This window comes from Corvus moneduloides, chromosome 5, assembly GCF_009650955.1.
Source record: "Corvus moneduloides isolate bCorMon1 chromosome 5, bCorMon1.pri, whole genome shotgun sequence".
Lineage (NCBI taxonomy): Eukaryota > Metazoa > Chordata > Aves > Passeriformes > Corvidae > Corvus > Corvus moneduloides.
The window spans coordinates 14,800,120-14,823,975 of NC_045480.1; the positions used below are offsets into that span (position 1 = coordinate 14,800,120).

Here is a 23,856-nt window from a genome sequence, read left to right on the forward strand (position 1 = left end):
AAAAAGACACACAAAGCTCTTGGCTCTGCAAAGAAGGGATAACTCTTTGTCCCAGCGCACTTCTCCTCTGCATGAAGCGAGTTCCAGAGAAGAAACCAAGTATTTCACCTTTATTTAAATTTATTCTCCTGTTTATATTAAACAAATCTAAATCAGTGCATTGATTACATAACTACTTTCCTCTGGAGCAGTTGCCTCCTGTTTACAGCTGACTAAATGGGAGGTGGGAAATCTGTAACAGAGCAACTTCAAAAATGAATGAGAAGAACAGAGGTGCAGTGAGCAACTCACTGGCTCCAAAGAGAGCTGACTTATAGAAAGATAAATCTGGGACACAATCAGCATGTTCACAAAATTCAGTCTCCTGCTGGATAACTAAAAGGAACAATATTGTCTAGCGAATGTCTAATATCCCTGTTACCATCAGTGATCAGGGTAGCAAACTCTGCAGGCAGTAGAGACAATATGCAGGCAGTAGGCACAGCATGTGTGGCTACAAACATATACTACAACAGTAGAATAATAACTTTAACCTCTGCCTTCAAAAAATATCACAAATTCTATTTTTTTTTTCTATTCCAATAGGTCGTTATTCACAGGAAACATTCTGCATGAAAAAGTATAAACATGGCTTTAATGCAACAATATTGCATTGTCAGCTCTTGGTAATAGGTTTAATTTTAACTCAGGAAAGCCACAAAAACAAATCAAGCTTTTTGTGTCTCTTTGCATTCTTATGGTTACAAATGAGATTTCCAGCAGCTTGAATTCCAGTGCATGGTGGCTGCACATTGAATCATTAATTACCTACCTTCTGGTAGAAAAAAAATCAGATTGAAACCCTAAGCTGTGGTTTGTATCTTTTTAAAGAAATCCCATCTGTTAGTTTCTATTCCAGAACATTTAGAAATGCTTGCCTGAGGGGAAAAAACCCTAAAAGTAAAAATGTCATTGCAGTAGTAGGACATGGGGTTACCTCCCACTATGTTTTAAATTCAGTGCTGCAGTTCTGGCCCTCAAACCCATCTTGTACAGTGACAGGTCTGAGCTGCAATACTGAACTTACACAGGTTTGGGGAGCCAAAACTTTATGTTTCTTCACATAGGTCAAAGCACAGCTAAAAAAATGCCTGTAGGGAGTGGTTAAGAAAAAAGGGCAGATGAAACCAAAAGGGCACTTAAGCTCTTTGTAAGAACATGAGGCTTTGAAAATATAAAGAAAACATTATCATTTAGAACAAAGAAGAAAGTTTCTCCTGCAATTTATGTTGGCGTCTGTGCCAGGGAGAGCGCTGAGCACTCAAGGGTCTCTGTGCTAAGCACTGTGTAAACTCACAAGTAGATAGTCCCATCTTTGGAAAGTTTTCAGTCTAGGCCCTTTCCTTCTCTGCCTTTTGCACATATCAAGTTATGCCTCCTCATTTAATGGCAAAGAAGTGCTGTCAAGCTAGATAAAGCAAAATGCCTGCTGTGCTTACCATCTCTTTCAGAACACATTTTATAATCCACAACAATAAAGTATAATTTATGCATTTTTATCAAACTCTGCATTATTTTAATAACATCTGCAAAGATCAGATTGCAATATGTTCTCGGAGATATTGTTTTGCCCTGAGTTCATAAAATGTTATATTTTTCAGTTAGATCTCCTGCCACAATTTTACGTGCAGTTATGAGTAATTTTTTATCTATTTTGCCAGATCTTGTTTTGAGTAGTAAGAGTTCTCAAAACCAGATGATTTGCAAAACTTTCTTTAGTGGTCTGTGAATATTGATTTAAAGCAGAACAGAATCAATGACCATAGCTCATTCATTGGATGTCTTTCTTGAAAGGACATATCAAAAAAACCAGTCTTTTCATAAGCTTTTAATTTGTTTAAGTAAACCCTGCTGTGATGGAGGACTGTGCTCAAACGAAAGCTTTTCCAGCTTTTCTATAGATTGTGCTAAAAAGGATTTCCCACTGAAAGATAGACTATCCACTCTTCTCACAAGCAATTTTTTTCTCTCATGAAGGAAAAGCAGGCACCTGGAGCAACCACTTGGATCAGTTCAAAGGTGAATAGGTGCATCCTTTATCCCTGTCCAAATTAGTGTTGTATCGCAGCACTTTCAGGCATTGGTGAGACTTCCAGGGACTATCCCCAGTTTCTCAGTGCTGCTGCTCCAGGGCTCTTCCTTCATGGATATGGGCAAAATTCTCATGTTCCAAGCTCCTGAAGTAGACTGTGGAAAATGACTGAAGTCAATGGTTGCTAGCAAAGTGGCCAGGTCATTTCAATGAAAGAAAGAGGTGCTGGTAGTCTGTAGTTCTGCTCAGACGAAACCCCCTGAGACGGAAATAATGTTCGCTTTTGGATCAATAATTCAGGCAAGAGGGTTTTCAGCAAAACCTGTGTAGAAGCCAGAACTGCTTTTGCAGTGAAAACTTGCTCAGGGCCAGTAGTCCACCTCTCATTTCCTATGCAAAATCCATTGTCCTCCAACTGATTTTCCAGGGAATGATCAGAACTGAACAGAGTCATCCTTTATTTGGGGCTATTTAGCCTGTGCTGCTCAGTGAACCTATCAGGATTTTCCTTCCATTAAGTCAGTCAGGACTCCACCAGAACACTAACATAAGAGGCCTGTGGCATGATATAGGAACATTAATGTATTTAACAGTTCATTCCCGTCTCACTCTCCCCACTCCCCATCACTAATCTGACACTGTAGCAACCATGAACCTTACTTGAGAGACCAGGTGTTGTCCCCGCACTAGTGTGCATACACTGAATTTGCACTTTTAATTAAGGAAGGATTAGCTGCTAGTTTGCACTAACCACTGAGACAACTTCAGAAAAAAAAGTGGCTTATTAAACAGGTATTTAAGACAGCTACTTTGCTTTATGACTCATACATAAACAAGTATAGGACTTTTTATTGTACTAGAAAGTGTAAGAATTGCACAACTAAAGTTATCTTCAAGGAAACTATATTAGGAGGTTTTGAACTACGGGAAATACAAAAAAAAACCTTTCCTTGCCCTTTAAGATATGTTCTACACACTTCTTTCATTCTTTTGAATAATAAAAATCCACACATAAATATGTTTATAAGGAGGTAATTCCATCCTCGCATTCTGAGCCCTATAAACGAAGGCAACTTCTCTTTCTTTGTTACAAATATCTTAAGATCAAGTTATACAACTAGACATAGTTGAACATATATTTGTGGTTAAGTCCATTTAAAATGATTTGGGGATAGGAAAATATATTTGGAATGTACTGCCGGTATCCAAAAATGTAAAGTTATAATATCCCAATGGTATAAACAAAGTGAGAGTAGGAATTTATATTAGGCTGTATACTGCAACAAGGTCTCACAGGCAGAGAGCAGGAATAGGTTAAAAGTGGAAGAGTGCTAGGGAAGGCAAGGTAGAAGACGAGTTTATGAGGTGACAGCTCTATTTTGCCTAAGCTCGTCTGGAGGTGAATGGAGAAAAGAGCTCTCTTTCAAAAGGGCTTCAGTATTTCAAAATGTATTTCTGCTCCTAACCAGGTTTTACCCTTCCATCGGCAAGAAGGCGAGGCTGGCTCCAGGGTGACATACCAGGAGCACCAGCTGCCTCCGAGAGAAGATCCTATAGAAACACCTACCAGGAGAACATTGAAATTCAAGGGAGAGGGGGAAAACTGAACAGATAAAGGTATAAATGCACATACGCATGCTGCCAACTGTGAATGGCCTCCATTGTTCCTGATCCCACTCCTTTATTCCCTCCATAAAAAAATTATGAGACCCAACTATTCATACAGCATTTCCAGAAATTTAATAGACCGTATAGATTAAACTCTGAGGGCCAAGCACTGGTGTCAGATACACCCAATGAAAGCCCATCTGAGAACAGAATTTGGCTCAGATTCAGCAGGCAAATGAAAGGTTTTTTCCACTTTCAGAAGAAACCCAAGTATGTAAAGTTTATAGGCACTAGTAGGAGAATAAATCAATTTAAGTCCATGTCACACCATTCTTTACAGTTTTGTAACAAGGTGTACTTTGTTAGATTTTAATCTGCATACATTTGAGACAGCAAAGCTCTTCAAAATCATCTTTTAATGGCATCGCAATTTATAGACAGTAACTAATTTCAAACTTCATAGCACTTGGCTTTTATGATTATTTCAAATCATTTAAATGCAAATGAATTTCCAGAGAGAGAAAACATCAAATGCCCTTGAGTGGCAACATGTAATAGAACTGCAAGCAGAAATCACAGTAGGAATTTGAAGCAGTCTGATAGGGTTTGATGGGAGGTCTGTATAAAAGTGTTTGCCTAAATCCAATTTACATTTCATTTCACATTATATTCTATTTACCCATTTTGTCATTTTAATATGACTTATTTACTTAATCCTGCTCTGAAATCCAATCTACTATCAAGAGCAAATGTGGAATTCTGGTCAGGATAGGACTTACAGCAATTTTGCATTTTAGGACAATGGTAACACAGTTTCTGAAATAGAGCTAGCTAGCTTTTCCCCCACAGTTAATAATGTTACAGCACCACGCAGCCAAAAGCATTTGTGCATGCCTTAAATAATTACACTTCTTTCAAGCTAAGCAATTGTTTGCCTACTGACAGAGTAATATTTCCTGGGAGGCATTGCTAAGCTACAGTACATACAAAATATTTGGACACAGAGTGCTGAGAAAGATCTGAACTATTCTTAATGTGATTGCACTCAGAAAGATAAGAACTGTCCTGGAACTCCCCATTCAGCAGCAGTTACAACAAAGCACCACAAGTGGGGTTTTTTACAGCCAGATGGATTTGCAGGAGGCAGCAAGAGCTGTTCTACCTCTAGTGCTTCCTGTCCTTCCGGATAAGCAGTGCAGGTAAGGACCCAGCCACCGTTTGTATCTTGGTATCATCCATCCTCTGTCAACATCCAGCCTTTCAGTTACAGAATGCACATGTCCTTTCTATTTTACCTGAGATAAAAAAATGTAACTGTCCATGTATGATTGCAAAGTGACCCAATGGATTCTGCCTTGCCCTATCCCAGAGCGAATTCTGCAATACAGCAGGCTAAACCATGGCATTTAGCAGCTGTAGGCAGGCAGAGGCGACGATGTAGTTTGCACAGCTTGCGAGGGGATTTGACCATGGCGTGGGCCAGACTTGCACATGTAACCATGGTACACGGGTCTGTTCTGAGGAAAGGAGAACTCCAGTGACCACACCTTCCATAATTCCTCCAAATACCTGTTTTCCAGGCCCAGTATTTGAATGAAAAGGCAAAAATACATCTCAAACTCCCTAGTTCCAGCACAGGCCATACACAGTAATCTGCAGACCCCCTAGTCAGCAGGAGGGGAGAGTGGGAGAACATGATTTTGTGGTGCTGCTGGTATCTGAATATTTTCTCATTTTCTAGAGACGAACTGCACTACTTAAACTACTGTAACAAAGTAAAAAATTTAGATCTCACGTGTTTTCAAAATCTGTCTTTTTAAAGATAACAGAAGACACAAATACCTTCAGATATTATGGGCTATTCATCATTCTGTGCCACATTTCCAGCACATAGTTTGCAGAAATCCATGAATATTTTCATTTCTTATCAGATATAAATTACTGATACAGTCAGTACAATGTTTGTTGGTGAAAACTCCTGTAGAGTAAACTGAGTGATGGATTTGAAGGAAAGTAAGAATAAAATATTGTGCTTGGGATAGAGAGATTACTAAAATTGTGCTATTCCAACAGTAGCCAATTTCACAATCAAGATGTCTTTTCTATTGCAAAGGCAATTTTTATATGTCTCCTGCACATAAATGTCACTCTTTTGTTTATTATGTGTTTCTTTTTCATTTATTTCATTAATTTTGTATATATTTTCTGTGAAAAAACTTCTAAGGAAGTACATTTGTCCTCTGTTTTGAGCAATTTGTCTTTTGCAAGGGCAATATAACTGTGCAAAAGCAATAATACAAGGCCTTTTATCAAAAACTTATCAGCACTGTTCAAACAACGAGGCAGTTCATTAGATTTGAATAAGCTAACTGCTGGGTTAGCTTTGGATCTAAAGTTTGTCAGGTTAGGTGCTGGCTATTTTATTATTTCATTTTTCAAACTTCTCAGATAAAGACTGGTACATTGACTAGCAGTGATTAAACAGTAACAAACCTTTAATAAAGATCTTGAGTCTTTACTACTACTAGGTCCACTTCTACCATCCACTAGTCCAGCTCCCCAGTTGGCTCCCAGGTCTTGGTGAATGACCCCCTCCCCCCCCCATTTCATCAGTGGGAGTTTGCTCAGAAGCTCTGCCTGGGAAATTTCCCTTTGGAAAATCCCAGGATGAGGTCTAGGGAAACAGTCCCTTCCAGACGCCACACATATAAAGAGCGATGGCCAGGCTGCAGGAAGTTTTATTCCCAATTCCATGGTCTTTCCCCAGTGCTTTCTGTCCACACTTCTTCCCTTCCGTGCCCTGCAGCTGCACCCCTAGACACATAGCCTGGAGTGTCTGGCCCTGAGCAGCAAAAACCCAGGGGTCAATACCATTTCACCTGGCAGCAGGATCCACCACAAGAAGGGGGAGAACCAAGCACTGCAGACAAAGCCATTATTTGCTGAGATCATCAAATCACAGTTTGCTGAGGTTTGCAAAGTACAATTTTTTGTAAGGAGATGTCAGTCCCTTCACTGCGAGGTTATGCTGCATAGAGACCATAAAGGGCATGTCCTCAAAGACACCTCTGGATCCTGACCTCAGTCTCTCTGGCTGTAAACAGTCTTAGGTTTCATTCAGTTCTGCAGTGGTGAATGACTTGCACAGCGGTACCACTCAGCGACTTCAGTGGAGCTGCCCCAGGTATTTGCTGTGTGCATTCAGCCAGGTCCCCTCGCAGGCAGGTGAAGTTTCTCAGTGAAGAGCTAAAATCCACTGCCAGAAACTTTTACAACAGTAGAAAATACTCTTAATAAACAAAATATGTGGAACATATGTCAAAACCAAAATCTGTCAGAAAGCAACATAACTCACCTTTCCTTATTCACACACAATACTAAATTCCTTCTTTAATTTCTTCCCTTTTCTACTACTTTTTTTTTTTCCATGGACCTTCTGGTAATACCTGAAAGCCCCTATTTTAACCTTTAGTTCCTTTTCTGTGACAGAATTAAGATTTTTCTTCCTGGAACTGTTGATAACATTTTCTGAATTTAGATATGGCTGTTACATGATAAAAGAAATAATAGAAACTTTCACTGTGAATTAGAAAGTGCAAAAAAACCCCTGGACTTTAGGCAATACACTTTATGCGCTTACAGCACACTTCAAAGCCAGGAAGCACTAGTGTTAACATAAGAACAGTTGCTTTGCAGACATCTGATACCGTTCTCCCAAACCTGCTGAGTGCACTGCTTTTTTCCTATGTTTGTTAAACACCCATTTCCCTGGATGGCTTAGTATCAATAGGTCATTTTACCCAAAACATAACCACTTTCAACAAGTTCTATATTTTTAAAGCAAATACTTCAGTGCCTTTTATACTGCAGGAAAGAAGGAAGAAAACACAACAATAATGCAATTGAACTATAATCTTAAAAAGCAGCATGGCTGAGAGACAGATTTCTAGTTTTATGAGTTGACAAAAATCAGAAGGAGAGGGGGAATGTGACTGTCCCCTTTCTATCTATAGATTAAATATGATGTGGTAATAACAAAGATTGAAAGAAGATGCTCGTATCAGAGCCAGAACTGAGCAAGTGTCCTACATCCCCACAGTGTGAAAATAAGGCAGAGACTTTCATACAGGACATATACACATCTCATATGTATACTACATTATTTACAAAATATTCTTTAACGTTTCCAGCTGACATGAAAATTATTAGGTTGCAAAAAATATCGGTTAGCTGCTCTTCATTGCAAAGATTTCTGGAACGTAAAGACTACTGAGATTATGGGGAACTCACAAAGCAGTTATTTACCTAGAAAAAATATATTTAAAAAATAAAAAAAATATATACAAAATCTAGCTCTATGTAGATGCATGTGGGACTACACACACACACAAAACTAGGTATTTAGGATAAGAATTAATATTCACTGTCTGGAAAAATATTCAACATGTTCCTCCAGTATAATCATCTTTTTAAATATGGTAGGACCTTTTTGCAGGTCAATCACAGTTTTCCGGCAAGCTGTAATTTAAATCAGCTCCATTCTGCATCTAATGTGAATATTTCACTGAAAAATAATTAAAACTAACCACACTACTTGTGTCTCTGCCTGTCAGATACGGACCACTGTTGTGCATGCACATTGCTAATCTCAGGAAAGGAAACCTTGCAGAAAGGACACGGAGGTGACAAAGTAATTGCCCTCAGTGGGTAATTTGAAGAGTTGTAATAAAGAGGTGCTCCCTGCTCACGCTACCTTCATCTCACCTGAACTTCTATTTGGTGACTCACTTTCATTGCCTACATCACCCTTTAGGCTAATAATGGAAATAGATAGCTCTCCTGGCAAGTAACAGTATATCAGAGCTATCGACTGTATCTCTACCTTTTCAGCACCAAGATGGTTCAGTTTGTTCATCAAAAGGGTCTCAGCATGTTTAATCTCTTTTATCAGCCCTCCTTCTATCTCAAAGCTTGCAAAGGCTCCTGCTCCTGAAATTGCTGCTTTCATCTGAACCAATGCCGTCATATTTCCCCTTTCTACAGAACGATGTTTCGATGCCAAAGAGAGGGAGCATGAGAGAGAGAAATAATCTTGGCATTCATTCAGATTGTTGTGAAGAAAAAGAAGGGAAAAAAATCCAGACTGCCAATGGGGATTTCCTCTGTAATAAGCCAGATGGCATCATAGGATGCTTGGGGAGACTGTTTCTGTCTAATTCTCTTCAGTAGCAGAAACTGCCAAGGCCTGGCCTTTGTGGTAAAACCAGTGACTAGCTATTTTATATTCTTTCTCTTTGCTGTGCATGCTGTCCCCACCTGTCACTAACGCCTTTGTAATGCAGTCGGTGCCTGATACAAGCTCCTTCCCCTCCTTTCTCTCCCTCACTTCTGGACTCCAAATAATACTTCCTTTCCACCTATACCAGCAACATGGCTGCAACATTTGCTCTATATCCCAGTGATGTCAACATAATTTTTTTCTTCAAGTGCAAAATATTTCACATAGCATGGGGAAAACCAGCTGTGAAATTTCTAAAGGTTGCCATCCTGGCAAAAGACCAAAGCAGGGCTCGACATAGGGAAATGGGGAGCTGGTGTTCTGTAAAATACAGGTGTTCAGTGGCTCAAATGTCAAGATGGACATTGAAATGCTGGTTGGGGTTACAAGTATTTTTTTAATCTCTATTTATAAATTTTATTTATATATATATATGTAGCTTTTTATCTGCTTCTATTTTTTTTTTCATATTTGCAAAACTTTGGTGTTTCTGTTGCATTCTGAAATGTGAGATCAATCTCTCTGCATACCAGATGGATAGCAGAGACTGTGTATTCCAAAAATATGGAAAACCTTATAGAAATCTTGTATGTGACTGCTAGGGTGTTTTTGGTTCCTTAGAGACAGATCCATAAGCTGTCAGCCTGCCTTAAGGGCTTGTATATCCACTGTAAGGACTAAATTGTTTTTCCTCTCCAGAAGGAGTCCTATCATGTATTCAGCATGGAGCAGTTAGATATTTTAAACTCATTCTTTGCTGAGAGCAAAGTAGCGTTTTCTCACAACTTTCTGAAGCTGCTTCTTTCTTTCTGACATGGTTCTTTGTCTCCAAGTAGTCATGATGTGCAGATACCACTGCAGCAGAGTAAAGAAATACATCCCAGAGTATCGTTTCATAAAGGCAATAGAGCTGCTAATGGCTGCTGTAGCAAAGGCACTTACAAACCTTTGAATGCTGTGCTGGTAAGGAAGGCACAGAGCTAATGCAGAGATGTCGGCTGAGATACAGACAGTACTGGTTGGCAAAAACAGGACTGCAAGAGTCACAAAAATAGCAACATTTATAATCTGATCACGACATGTTCATTGATATACTGTCAACTGGGATAATCTAAAGACAATCAGAAGTTATTTTCTTTATCTATATTTATATATTCTATATCTATAAAATAGCAGCAAACAGGCTTAACAGAATTTTTCTAAGATGTAGTATTTCACTACTTCTTGGAAGGAAAGCTATGCAGATAGCTGTCTCATTGAGCAGCTGATGAATGTTTCAAAATATAAATGTTGGTGTTTTTTCCCAGTTAAACAAAGATGTACCATTTCCACATTTTTGGATGAATAACAATAGTCTATATCACAGTGGGTTTACTCTTTCAATATATGAAAAGAAATCTGAGGACTGTCAACTGAAAAATGACAAGCAACATCCCATTCCTCTCCCCAGCAGCTTTCCATGACTCTGACAGCAGAACAGAAACCAAACCCTGAAATCAAGCTCAGAACCATGGCAGGCCTGGTCCCAAAGCATCCTAGGAAGACTGGAGAGAGCCTCCACCGATGCTGCAGCTAAGCCTAGGGACAACATTTGGCAGAAAGGGTCTCTCAGCAGCACCCAACAAAGGAAGGCATGGCCATGGATGGTGCACTGTGCAGTGAAGCAGAAGGATGGGCTCCCCCACCAACCAGCATGTTGTACCCTAAGGGGAAGAGCCCCAACCCCCCCACCAGTTCCCTGAGTGGCTCCTGTGCCCTCAGCACTGCTTTTCCCAGCTCCAATCCTGCCACACTAGTTGCTGGTGCAGGAAATCAGGATTTCTTGACGCTGGTCTAATTCTGGAAGAGAGACCAGCCAGGCAGAACTGATGGGGCCTAAAGATAGCTTAACATCAGCTCTTGCAGAATGCTCTCCTCTGCTACAAAGCATTGCAGCCAAGGCATAACCCAAAATCCAAGCCAGGACGTTTGAACAGGGCAGTAACAACAAAGCCATTTTTTTCTGCTCCCAGCTGTGTGTTGAGCGTTGTTTTGTGTTATGACCCCACCACTATTTGGTACAGATTGCCCATCCCTGTGGTCAGTATTCCCTGCTGTGGTCCCCAGGACCAGGGCAAGCTGGCGCTGCCAGCAGCCTGTGCCTGACTCTACAGGGCTTTCCTGGGCCCCAGGTGATCCCATGTAGTGTCTTGGGAGTACATCCAAAGGCGAGAAAAAGAAATCCTTCTGCCCAACAATTTTTAAACCCAGTATAGGACACACCAGACTGACCTTAACTTTGAGTGAGATGTTTATTTCCATTCTGGTGAGCTTTATCCTAAAAAACAACTCTGAATTTGCCCTAACTCAGGTTTACTTGGGTTAGAAGTTACAGATGACAGCTGGGCAGGCTTCAGCAAAATGATGTGTTTGTTCATTCTCATAGAGTTTTGGTTAATTAGGCAATGAAAGATGTAGTTTAGAATCAGGATAATAGGAATAGCTGTATCACAGTAAATTAGTGGGATACTTCAGGGACATTAATGGAATCAGATGCCAATATCTGTGTTGGTTTAGGAAAGCTCTATGTTTTGCCTCCAAAAATATTCTTTGCCAATAGCAGTAAAGTTCATGTTGTCAGTTCCATAAGATAGCATTTATTTTCTACATATATATATTTCTACTAATATCCCCATACTATTGAGCAGCTGTGAATCCTTCCATACTCCAGGCATTTGTGTGTCCTACTCTATAAAAACAATGTTGATTTGGGAGGCAGTGACCATTAAACGTAGAATTAAACTCTGCTGTGGGATATTTCTCTCCTGACTACATGACTATAAAAGTAAGCTTTCAGGAAATTTGGAAGCACATTGTCTCTGAGGCAAGAAAAATCTTTTGTGGAACACAGGATTTTTGAAAATTATATATAAACATATAAATGTATAAATGGCTACTCTTTGACTGTATTTTTGAGCTGGGCTTGCCTGTGGAGACCCTTCCATGAAAGGATACTCAATAGAGCTCTGATCTTGATAGCAACTGTCAAATACCTGGGAAATGCAAAGTGTCTCCTGGAAGGCCGAATGCAGTGAGGAGAAGGAGCTCACGTGGAAGCTGCATTATCACAATTTTTAAGCTGCAGTCTCACTGCTCTGACAATGCACGTAATTTTAATCTGTGAACACAGTACCATGAGACCTCTTATCAATATGTTCCCTATGCAAGTGGAAGCTTAGAAAACTTCAAAGCAAGTTGATAAATTTCCATAAAAGTGTTGCCAGCCCATAATCAGATGGCTAGGAATTCCCAGTTGCACCAAAGATAAAAACTGATGATATTAATTTGTCCTTGTTTGAACCAAGCACTCATACTGAAATCAGCAGTACTCATGTGTACTAATATCAGTCCTTTGCCTGCAAAAGCTATTTTTCTGCCAGTCCACAGATTTAGGGATTTTCTTCATTTCTCTTTCAAAGAGTGAAAATTAAAAGAGAACATAAAACAAAAACTCAAAGGACTCCATTCCATTTAGATTGAAGTTGTTTTTAATTGGCAAGCCAAAACCTGCCTTTGGCCTTTATTTGATTTTCTCAAAGTCATAGTCTACTGCTTCCTTTTCTAAAATTCAAAGGCAGTACCTACTGGTGAAATACCACACTCTTACTCAGTTGCTTCCAAAGCAACTCTGCAAAATATACTCTGCAATTTTTCCAAATCTGGAAACTGAACATTTGTTTTATGACTTGTTCCCACCAGGAAGAATCCAAATCAAAACCTTCCTCCCACCTCAATTTTGTGTTTTTTCCTTTTCCATGACAAGTGCGGGCAGCTGCAAGCCTGAGAACATGGACATTTCATGTAACTGTGTTTTTTTAAGCTGGAAAGGCTTACACCATAGGAGAGCTAATTAAAGTTACTTTGTAGTGGAAAAGAATGTCACAGAAACACCCAATTTAACTGAGAAGATAGAGAAACATAAAGACAAAGCCAAAGTCTTTTTCTAAACTTCCTTTAAAGAAAAATAGGATTCAGACATTTTCTGCAGTTTTATCTAGTTCCCTTTTGCCCCCCACCCCCTGTCCCTGAATTATTAAATTAAAGGCCAGAAAGCCTCTCTTTGCCTGATTTGCTTATCTTAGCTGATTTACGTAGTTACCATCTGGGGTTTTTTCTTTGTTTGGGGTTTTTTTTCTGGATAGAAATGCATTTCAGAAAGCCTTTCACCTTGACAGGAGGGCACCCCGGAATGAAGGATCCATCTTCATTCCCAGCAGGTTGCTGCCGATTGTGCCCTGGTAGAAGTGCATGTCCTTCTCTCAGCCCCCACACCCAGGTGGGCAGAGCAGGAGCACCATGCCAGTCAGGACTCAAGGAGTGATATGGGAATAGCAGCACTGCACAGCACATGCCCTGCATCACTCAGGCACAGCATGGAAATAATTTGGCCTGGCACAGCACTGTGCAGGTGAAATCGCCGCTCCTTCTGCCTCAACCTGGACATGAACGTAACACCACAACGTCAGACAGCTGCTACAGCAGACCCTGCAGTTCCAATAAGCTTCATGTAGTGATTTAATTTTTACAGTTGTTTACTTAGAGGCTTCACTTTTAATAATTCTGAGAGAAGGATGAAAGCAAAGCAGTGGAGCCTCCAGCATTTTCTGCAGCCTCTTTTCTGTACTGGCACAAAGAGGAAGAAGGCATTTCTACAAAGTCCTGATTCAAGTATAAAAATAAAATTTACATTTATCATATTTGAAGGCAGCCAAGGAAAACTGACCTCATGGTATGAGCTCTAAGAAAGCTCAGGAGGGAGAAATTAAAATGATTAGTAGTAATTACCACCAAAATTATAGTACTGAATAGGACAGTGCCTAATAATGAGAGGTCGCAATTACTAATGCACCCTTCTGTATGCTCATTTGTCTTCTCAGTATTGTAGTCATTTGTGTTGTCCTTTTGCACAGCAGGATGCCCAGTGCCACACTCCTTTCTCTTCTATAAGAAGTTCACAGTAAACAAGGATTCAACTGGTTCAGAGCAGCAGTTTGTACCCTCAGAGGGCTTGGAATAATATGGGCTTTACTTTCAGTCTCTTTGTAAAGAAACTTTACTGCATCTGAGCTTTATTGTCTTTCACTTTATATGTTACAAGGAAATGCAGCTAAAAGGTGAGAAAAGCTGCATTAATTTATATTTTCACCAAAATAAATGGAACCAGAATCTAACTTTCCATTCTTCTTAAGGCACATAGGTTTTGTGCACATTGGGAAGGTTTATCAGTGGATTTTACTGATGGAGCTAATTCATAGAATGGTTTGGGTTGGAAGGGACCTTAAAGACCTAGTTGGACCTAGTTCTAACACCTCACCTCAGGCATGGACATCTTCCACTAGACCAGGTTGCTCCAAGCTCTATCCAACCTGGCCTTGAACGCTGCCAGGGATGAGGCATCCACCCCCTCTCTGGGGAACCTGTTCCAAGACCTCACCACTCTCATTGTCAAAAATTTCTTCTCTCTATCTAATCTAAATCTGATCTCTGCCAACTTAAAGGTATCACCCCTTATCCTATCACTACATGCCCTTGTAAAACGTCCCTCTCTTTTTTGTGGACCCCTTATTCAAGTTACTGATGGAGCCAATATAGCTAGGACAAAACTAAACCCTTTTAGTGACATCACAGTATAAAAATGTTTGTACAACAGTACTATCCACACAAGAATTTTTATCAAACTAGCTGTCCTGATAATTTAATGCACTCATTTTTGGGACTTACAACTTGAAAATCAGGATTGCCTAGAGAGGTCACCTACACCATGTGCCTACTCTGATACGTTTTTACAGATTCATGGTAATTCTGCAATTTGTTATATTGGTCCAACAGCAAATCAGCACAAAGGCATTTTGTTACTTAAAACTTCTTAATCAAAAAAAAAGGCATTTTGGGTCAACCCTTGTCTGCTTAATCAATATGTTTTCTTTGAGCACAAATATGAAAGCAAACTTCAAAAAGTAACATTAAAATGATAAATTACATTATTCTATTCCAGAAAATTCATAACACATTATAGCAACTCTATTTAAGCCATTTTTCACAGCCTGATCTCGTTCAAATCAATACTGTCTTGAAGGACATTTTGATTTCAACATCACAGCATTTTCCAAAGGACAAGTATTAAAAAAATGTTGCCACAGTTAAAAGTGGACATAGCATTAAAAAAAACCATAATGAGCACAGTGCATTATGTTGTTTATAATCTAGAGACAACGACATAATTTTTAAAAAATTTTGGAGTCCAAGACAAGTTATTCCTAGGAATTGCTATCTGATATAGTGTAGAAAAACAACTAACTTTTTTCCTTTCCTCTTATAGATCTGTAAGTGCCAGTTCAATCACCTCCCTTCTGGAGACTGCAGCCTTCATCAGAAGGCTGGCAAAGCAGGCTGTCAGAGCACTCTTAATTTACTTCAGGAAAAATCAATTAAGATAGCTTAAGTGACTTTAACTGGGAAATTGCTGGGGACAGTAATCACCACTGCAGACAGTGATGAGTACACAAGAATGGCAACTTCTTCCATCAACATATTTGTACCAAAGCGGGCATGTCTCCATTGCTTCAACATCTGAGCCAAAGCCCACTCAAGTCAACACGATTTCCAGAATTAAAAAAGTAGAATTAACAATCAAACCATATTCAATATTTGGCTAGGAAACAATGCTTCTCAAAGTTTTCCTTTGTCATGCTTTTATACATACATATATATATATAAAAATACACATATATACATATATAGTTGCCCAGGCACTCTTGTGCTTGAGTAAACTACTAGATTGAAAGAGAATGTCTTGATAAAGTCAATATTGCGTGTCTGAATCAGTACTACAGAAAACAACAAATGTCATTCTTCTGCTTCTGCCACTTCAGCACCACTTCAAAGGTCACTTATTCCTTGAGAAGCTGCCATAAATAGCCTGCATCTCATACAGAAATGTTCTGCCAAAATATTAACTCACAGTTGCCTTATATTTTCACCTTCAGTCATCAATACTTTTTGACAATCCTTTGCTAGAACATGCTTTCCATCTTAACACCTTTTTAATTCCATGGCTACATCTTTCCCCATACTCCCACAGTAATTGCAGGACTCCCACTAGCATTTCACTGACACAGAGAAGTGGAAAACACTCTTCCCAGATGGGAAACTCTCTTTGTAGTGATGTAGCTCCTGTTGACAGAGCTGTGCTTCTGACTATTCCTCCCCAAAAGTTAAACTACACCAGCAAAGCCTTTTTTTTTTTGTTAGTTTAAAATGAGTCCACATTAGTGCTACTGACAGTATTAAAATAGTGGGAGGAAAAAAATTTACATCCACACCCAGTAGTCAATAGGAACAGAGGATTCCCCTGTGAGACATGGCCTCAGTTAAGCAGCAGCTTTGACTCTGTTTTTCTCACGCAGGCAGCCTTGAAGAGAAACACAAAAAGTGTCTCCTGTGAGCAGTACTACAAATAGGGCACCTTGTAGCATCATTTGCTACACGCAACAGCCTCTGCACATGAGGAAATGAATAATCTCAGGAGAGGCAAGACTGGTGCTTTCGCACATATACCAGCTGAACTACACATCTCAACAAGAAGTGCCCATACATGCAAGAACCAGAGAGAGAGAAAGCAGGAGGGAGAAGATATAATCTCCTCAAGCCTCACTGCAGTCAGGCAGTGAGTACTGCAGATGTTGCAGCACTGGAATCCTGCTAGATTTTCCCCAGCTGCAGAAACCTCCCTCATCTGCTGCCTGGTGGAACTACTATACAAACAGAAGGGCTGTCTTCTGCACATCACTGGTCTCTGACCTCCGTGGGTAAAGATGACTTTACCACAGCCAGCACAAGCTTCCAAAGATTATGGAGGATGTTTTCAGAAAAAAAAAATCCTAACAAACACTGGAAAACATTACTGGGCAGCATAGTAAACACTGAGCTGGAAAAAGTGAAGGGCTTTGCTTCAGGAAAAATACTGTGAGTAAAAGAAAAGTCAGAAGAAAGCAGCCATTCAGAAAGTGTATTATTAGGTGCAGACATATCTTCAGAATACAATGAAGCAAGTACATAGATCCATATCCTGCCCCTTACTAGAGCAAACACGAACCTTGTTGGTTCAGAAATATAAAGGCCTAGAAAAAATTAGATCTCACTGGATGAACCAGGTATATAATAATTACACTCAAAAAAAGCATTAAAGATGTTTCTTTGAAACATTTCTTCCAGTCTTTTCACGCTTGCAAAAATTCCCAGCACTAGAAATAATCTAGGCAATAAAATTCGAGATACAAACCCTAAAAAGTATGCTACCCAAGGGATGAATACTGTAATTATCTAAAACCTGTTATGGTATTTAATAATGTGTGGCCTAGCTGGAATCAATAGGACTAACTCAGCAGGCAGACAGCAAAACCTGTACCTTAATTTCTTTTCTTAGTAAAATTAAAAGGCTCGCTTTCTGTAGGATTTTCAAGGTCCTTGTAATCTTCAGACTTACCCTTGAATTTTTCATTTTCTTCTGCTACTGAGCAAAGTCTTGTTTTCAAATTGGCAGCTTTGTACATTGCCTCAATGAATGATTGCAGCAACTTAAAGTCTGAAATGAAAACAGCAGCCATTTAGGGGCAAAGCGAAACACAAGTAACAAGTAAATGTATCATGTAATTTCCACTGTCATACAGCTCCTCCCCTACTAAAGGCCCTTTACCACACTCTTTGTCTCACAATTAATGATGTATTTTCTTCTTGTTCTTCCTCCTTCCAAGAATGCTGCTAAGGTTCAAGGCGCTTGTGGGGACAACAACATCACAGTGGAAATATTTGCGCTAATTTCTCAAAATGACCAAGCTCACATTAAAGATATCTTCAAATGCATCAATTCAGCATATATTTCTATTGTTTTCTATTTCCCCTGTTGAAGCTGGTTAAGCTGCTGGAAAAATTAGTTGAACAAGTGGAAAAAGTTGAAAGCATTTCGTTATAGCTCCTCCCTGTATTCAGCTTTGGTATTGAGTTTTTCTGACTCAGTTTTGCTGAATGAATGGCTAACTTGAAACTTTTCAGCCAGTGATTAGTCACAAGTAAGACTTTTATACAGTTGAGTCAGCTCTCACTCACCAAAAGATTCAGAAAATTCTGAACATTGGCATCTTTTGTTCAGATTAGTCTCAATATCCCTGATCTAGGCAGCTAAGTCCTCTGTGCAATGTGGTAAGCACTTTGGACTGCCATCTACAGCTCTATTGCAGATGTAAGCCAGAAGAAAAAAAAAGTCTTAAATCTCACCTCAAGGTGCTTCTGAGAGACACAGCATCACAGACCTTTTACTAATTTAGCTATTTTTCTGTTGCTTGTCATAGACAAGGGTGGGAACACTGTGCTACTCCCACATACATACCAGACAAAAAATGGCCATAACTGATGACCCTAGCTATGTGGTGAAGGAATATTGAAGACTTATGCTCCAATTTCCTACCTCAAAATTTTTCACTTGTTGCATAAAGAAGCCTTGGAGAAGGAAGCAAGCCCACGTCTCCCTTTACCCAAGCAAATGCAGGTCTTATCAGGCAAGAGAATCCCATCAAGGCTTGCTTTCTTTCTGGTTCAACAACTGTTGAATTACTCCTTGAGATGTGGGGATGGTGCCAGTGCTGCAGAGTTTCCCATAGATCTAATCCTCTTGAGGTGGTAGGAGCTGGAGTCCGAGGAGGAGACCATCAAGACCCTGCAGACATCGCTGACATTTCCCCAACTCACATAAGTGCTTCTGAGAACCCAGCACAAGGCCCTGAAAATAGACTCACAGATCATTAGGGAGCCAGCAAAGTGCCTGGATTGATTGTACATGGATTGATGTTTTCTGAGAACTGCTGCAAAGGAAGCAGGTGGTTGCATCTGCCAGCTGCAGTTTTTTCCAGATTCTGCTTTGAAGCCAGGATGAATGTTGTTCCAATAATCAAGTATGCAGGCTGCAGAATATATGACTAGGATGGGTCCTAACTGGAAATGATGGGCTGCATTGCTTTTGCAGGTGGTGGGTCCAATGTCAGCTGGGCTTATAGACAATCTCATCTCTTGCAGGCTCCTCTGAAGTGCAATGCAGTTAATATTGCAAATAAACTGGGATTCTGGTCGCACAGCAAGAGGAATGTGTCCAACTGGCAGAGAGAATAAATACTTCTCCAAACAGGCAGTAATCAGTTAACATTACTCTAAAACAAACATTGAGAAAGCACAGCACTTTAGCAATTAAAGGTCCAAATTTGCAAAATTAATTAGTGTTTCCCACAGCATAGCACTCTACTTATGAACAGCTCTATTGTAAATGTATGATGCTCTAATATGAAAAGAGAGCATTCTTATGTTAATTATCTAATTAACTAATCTGGGCACAATTAGCAGCTGAAACAGCACAGCGTTACACTCTCTTCCTTCTTTCCTTCCGGATTCAAGATTGCCTTTAAATACGTACTTTGGAGTGGCAGGGGACCCTGGTGATAGAGCTTGCTACCACGCTAAGCAGACCTTGGTGCCAGCAGAAGTTCCAGTGAGTGGGCACTGAAACAGGAGAGGCAGTGATATCTTTGGCACGTAATTTAGGAGGGGTAAAGTCAGCTATTTAATCTCACCCCTAAAGCTAGCCAGCCCTCCAGGGAAGCCATCCTTGTTGCTTCACAGAAAGTCAGCATGAAATGCTCAAGAACACAGTTGTCTGTTCTTCTGTCCCTTTGGAAACCCAACACCACTTCACCAGACCCCCCTGAGAGCAGTATTTTCCAAAGGATGGATCAGTCGCTATTTTAGAGCTCTGAAAATAGAGAGTCTCTTTCATTTCTACTTTGCTGCCAGAGTAGCTATTGACTTCACTAAAGTTTACTGTAGCATGAAGAGAATTAGTGAACTGCGTACAGATCTCTGACAAGAAACTTACCAGGGAGAAGAACATTTGCTGAAAGAGTCTAAATCCGCCTCAGAGGATGGCTTAGACAATGTCTCAAAGTCCTGACTCAGATTCCGTCACAATGATCCTAAACCAGGGATAGAAACAACACAAACATATTCATTTCAATATTTTCACATTTGTACATTTCTACATCTGCATCAGATGGCCTTTCTTATGCAGGAATTTGGGTTTGTGTTCAGTAATTAAAAAGGGCAGGAAAAGGTAACATAAGCTGAGACTAACAAGTTCTATACTGAATTGTGCAAGTTCTATACTGAAATGTTGATCAACTTAAAATATTTTTACTTTATCTTTCTTTGGGATGTTTTTCTTTTAGAACTCTGTTCATCTGCTAATTTAGGATATTCCATTAAAAAACGTTTGGGTAGGTCTACTTTAATGCTCTGCCTCTCCCATTCATTCAATGCTATCTGACAAGGACAGGAGTAGTAGTCACACACCTTTGCCTATGCAGTGCAAGGCTGGTTTTGAGACAGTACTGATCCACTATGCATTATAGAATTACAAAATAATTTACATTGGAAAGAACTAGAGTAGTTAATCTAATCCAATACCAGCAAGATCTGCTGCACTAAATTAGCTTACTCTGGACTTGTCCCCTTGAGTTCTGAGCATCTCCAAGGATGGAGACTCCAGCATCTCTCCAGCCAATCTGCTCCACCTTTTCCTGCTCTTCCAGTGAAAAAAATTTCCTAATAGCTAACTGGAATTTCCTGTCCTCCAAGCTGTGTCTTTTGCCTTTTGCCCTTTCACTGTGAATCTCTCATAAGAATCTGGATTCATCTTCCCTACAGCTTCCCAATAGGTCGCTGCAGGCAGCCAGGAGACCTCCCTTCAGCTGTTCTTTCTCCAGGTTAAATAAACCAGCTGCCTCAGCTTCTCCTTCTACATTGCTTGCTCCAGCCCCTCACCAACCTGGTGACCCCTCCCTTGGACTCACTCTGGGTGGTTGATACCTTTCTTGTGCTGAGAAAGACTGAACTGGACTCTGTGCTCCCACTGCCCTCTGCCCAGTGCCACGTCATGGGGAATGATCAGTCCTGCTGGCTGCTGGCTGCTGACTGCACTTCTGCACAGGCAGCTTCACAGAGATGGTCTGGGTTTGGAAAGCTGCAGCACTTTGGTGGACAGGTTCTGAGAAACCTGATCTAATACTGAGGTTGGCCTGGCCTTCACAAAGCAGGGGTGTAGTAGGCCAACTCCAGATGTCCTTCCTGCATAAGCTCTTATGCAGGTCTGTGCATCTCCTCGGTGGGCTGCAGTCACTGGCACCCCCTCCAGCACAGGACCCAGTCCCTGTACACAAAAGCCCAAAAAGTAGATCTACATGGACCAGAAAAGACTTTACCTGAAGTCTGAGAACTCTAGACTTATCCCTGCTTCATCTCAGCACTGTTCACAGCATACTCCAAGGGAATAAATGTCACAGGGAGAAAGTGAATCCTCTCAGCAGTAGCATTGCACTGATGAAACTCCTAACACAAGCAGCCAAAAGCTGCCTTGCACGCCCTTGGGTCCAAGAAGAGGCACTTGCATTTGTCCATACTCTGAGGAGTCATAACCAGAGCCTGAGACTGACAGCAGCCCATGTGCAATGCAGGGGGAGGGGAAAAAGGCTAAACAAGAAAAGAAAATAAAAGAGAGAGGAGACTATTCCCAGACACCATGACTAGGTCATGTATCCTCTGGCATGTATTGTGTAAGTTAGCTCTTACTTAAAACTCTCTCTTAGCTCTTATGTTAACTTGTTCATAGAGGGTAATCTTGTGAATGATGTGCTTCTGGCATGGCAGCTAACCTACGAAAGAACTTGCCACATTATGTTTCCTTATGGAAGGAAAGGGGACGGATTCTTCCAGGACCTTAAAATATAGTGCTGGGTACCTATTAATAGCTTTTGTCAAAGTGAATCATCATCCTTGTCTCTTAAACAATGACTCATGAATTAGCCACACAAATAATTGCATCTATTGACCTCTACAAGCAGAAATAAAAAAAAACAAAACCAAAACTACATAAGCTACATAAATTTCCATCATATCAAGAATTAACCCTAACTGACTAATAGGATGACAAAAAGAACTGCCTGCCTTTGCTGTGGGATAAATCAGCAGACTTAATATATGTTACCAAATGCCACCACATTTCCATGTGTTTTATTTGAGCCTTGCTTGATTTGTATAAACCCATAAGAACCCTTCTGATACTCTCCAGCTGCCTCAGAAGGTACCATGCCATGCTCTTTACTACACTATTTCTAAAGCATGTATTTGGGGTAAAAGAGCCTTTTCTTATAAGCTGCAATGAGGCTAGACACTTAGCAGTTCTCCAGTCAAAGTTAAAACCTCAAATCCCAACTCTTTCACAACACACCAGGGCTCCAGTGTTCATGGTGGCCTCCAAACAATAAAAGAATAATTGTCCTACCTACTCATAAGAAATTACTGTACCAAGAATGCCAGTGAATGCTTTATAACATGCCTGCATTGCAAGAAAATTTTCTCCTCTTTTGATGAACAGACAGCCCTGGTGCTTAAGGAGCACAGCCCCCAAACTTCCATCATATCTACATAATTTGCCAAATCAAGTTTTCAAGCTAGAGGCATGTATGACCTACTATGGATTTTACCACTGTATAGAGCATTTGGAGCTCCACTAAGGACACCATGGAGTCAGTAATGCATCTGTCTACAGACAGAAAGCCTGTTTTTTGTCTAGAAACAGCCATTTCAGAATTTCTTCTTTATCCACACAGTTATGGAAAATATGTAGAAAAACAGCACCCTGTGACTTACATTACAAATTGCTATTAAGCAACAATCTTTGAATTTTGCTATGTGCTTGCAAACTTTTATCATCAATCCAGAGGAAAAGTATTTATCATACATACATAAGAGACACTCGTGACCTGCTTATGGATATCCCCACTAGCTGGAAAAAAAGACACCATGCAGCATTAATCAAACATACAATTTTCTGGTTTATTTCTTGAGCGCAAGTCTTGACAACGTTTTTTTGGGGAAAGATCTTCATGAAATAAGTTGTGAAAGTACTGAAATTCATCCTCTTTTGGGACCTCTAAGCAAGTGTTTCCAAATTCCATACATTAACACATCCATAGAATTTGTTACAAATATTACTAATTTGTGCCAGAAAGTTTACAACAAAATGCTGGCTGGCTACCAAACCACTAACTCTCTAGGACTGGCTTAGGGACAATTCAGTGTGTTATTTAATGAAAGAGAGTATATGGCCTATGAAAGCCTGTAAGACTCACTTCACAACGTGGTTTGCTCACTCAGTGATCTCGCTTGCCAGCTCCCTGCTCAGCATGGAACCCCACCCAGGCCAGCTATGCTGAAACCACACTGTCACTGAGCCATTGAATCTCCTTTTTGGCTCAGATGGTCTCAAATTGCATTCAGATTCTCCATTTCAAAATAAAGGCAAACGGTGTGCACAGACATCACTCTTTATATAGGATAGCGTGCTGATGCCCTGGTCTCACTCAGCAAGCAATTATAAAGACTGCATTTAGTGGTAAAGTTGAACTTCTGGTTATGCTCACTGACACTTCATTTTAGGGTTTGGGTTTTTCTCCTTTTTCTGAGAGGAAGATCAGTGCCATACTTTCCCTTTCCATACTGTCTTTTATCCCAAAATACTTCCCAGTTTAAACATACATTTACAGATTTCTTTTTTTAATATGTTCCTGAGCCATGGGAACTGTGGTGTAATGTGCAAAACATCACTGCTTTGAAGTGGGGAAGCATTGAATATTGCCTTTACCTGGAACTACAAGGGTAATTAAAGTAACTGGAACATCAGGTTAAATAAAAACTCTCTATGACCGAGGAAGATTGTTACTGAGTCCAAATGATCAGATCCCTCTTTAAGATTGTCCACATA

The 23,856-nt window shown here is 40.1% G+C and overlaps 1 long non-coding RNA gene across 2 annotated transcripts in view; it reads right to left on the reverse strand.

Moving 5' to 3' along the window:
• LOC116444685 overlaps positions 1 to 23,856 on the reverse strand; it is a 143,523-nt gene that overhangs the window by 13,041 nt on the left and 106,626 nt on the right. For both annotated transcript variants that reach the window (XR_004240444.1, XR_004240443.1), the window contains 3 exons: positions 19,915 to 20,011; positions 18,460 to 19,195; positions 17,482 to 17,580 (listed from right to left, as the gene is read on the reverse strand). This is a non-coding gene — a long non-coding RNA (uncharacterized LOC116444685). The remainder of the gene's footprint in view (positions 1 to 17,481; positions 17,581 to 18,459; positions 19,196 to 19,914; positions 20,012 to 23,856) is intronic.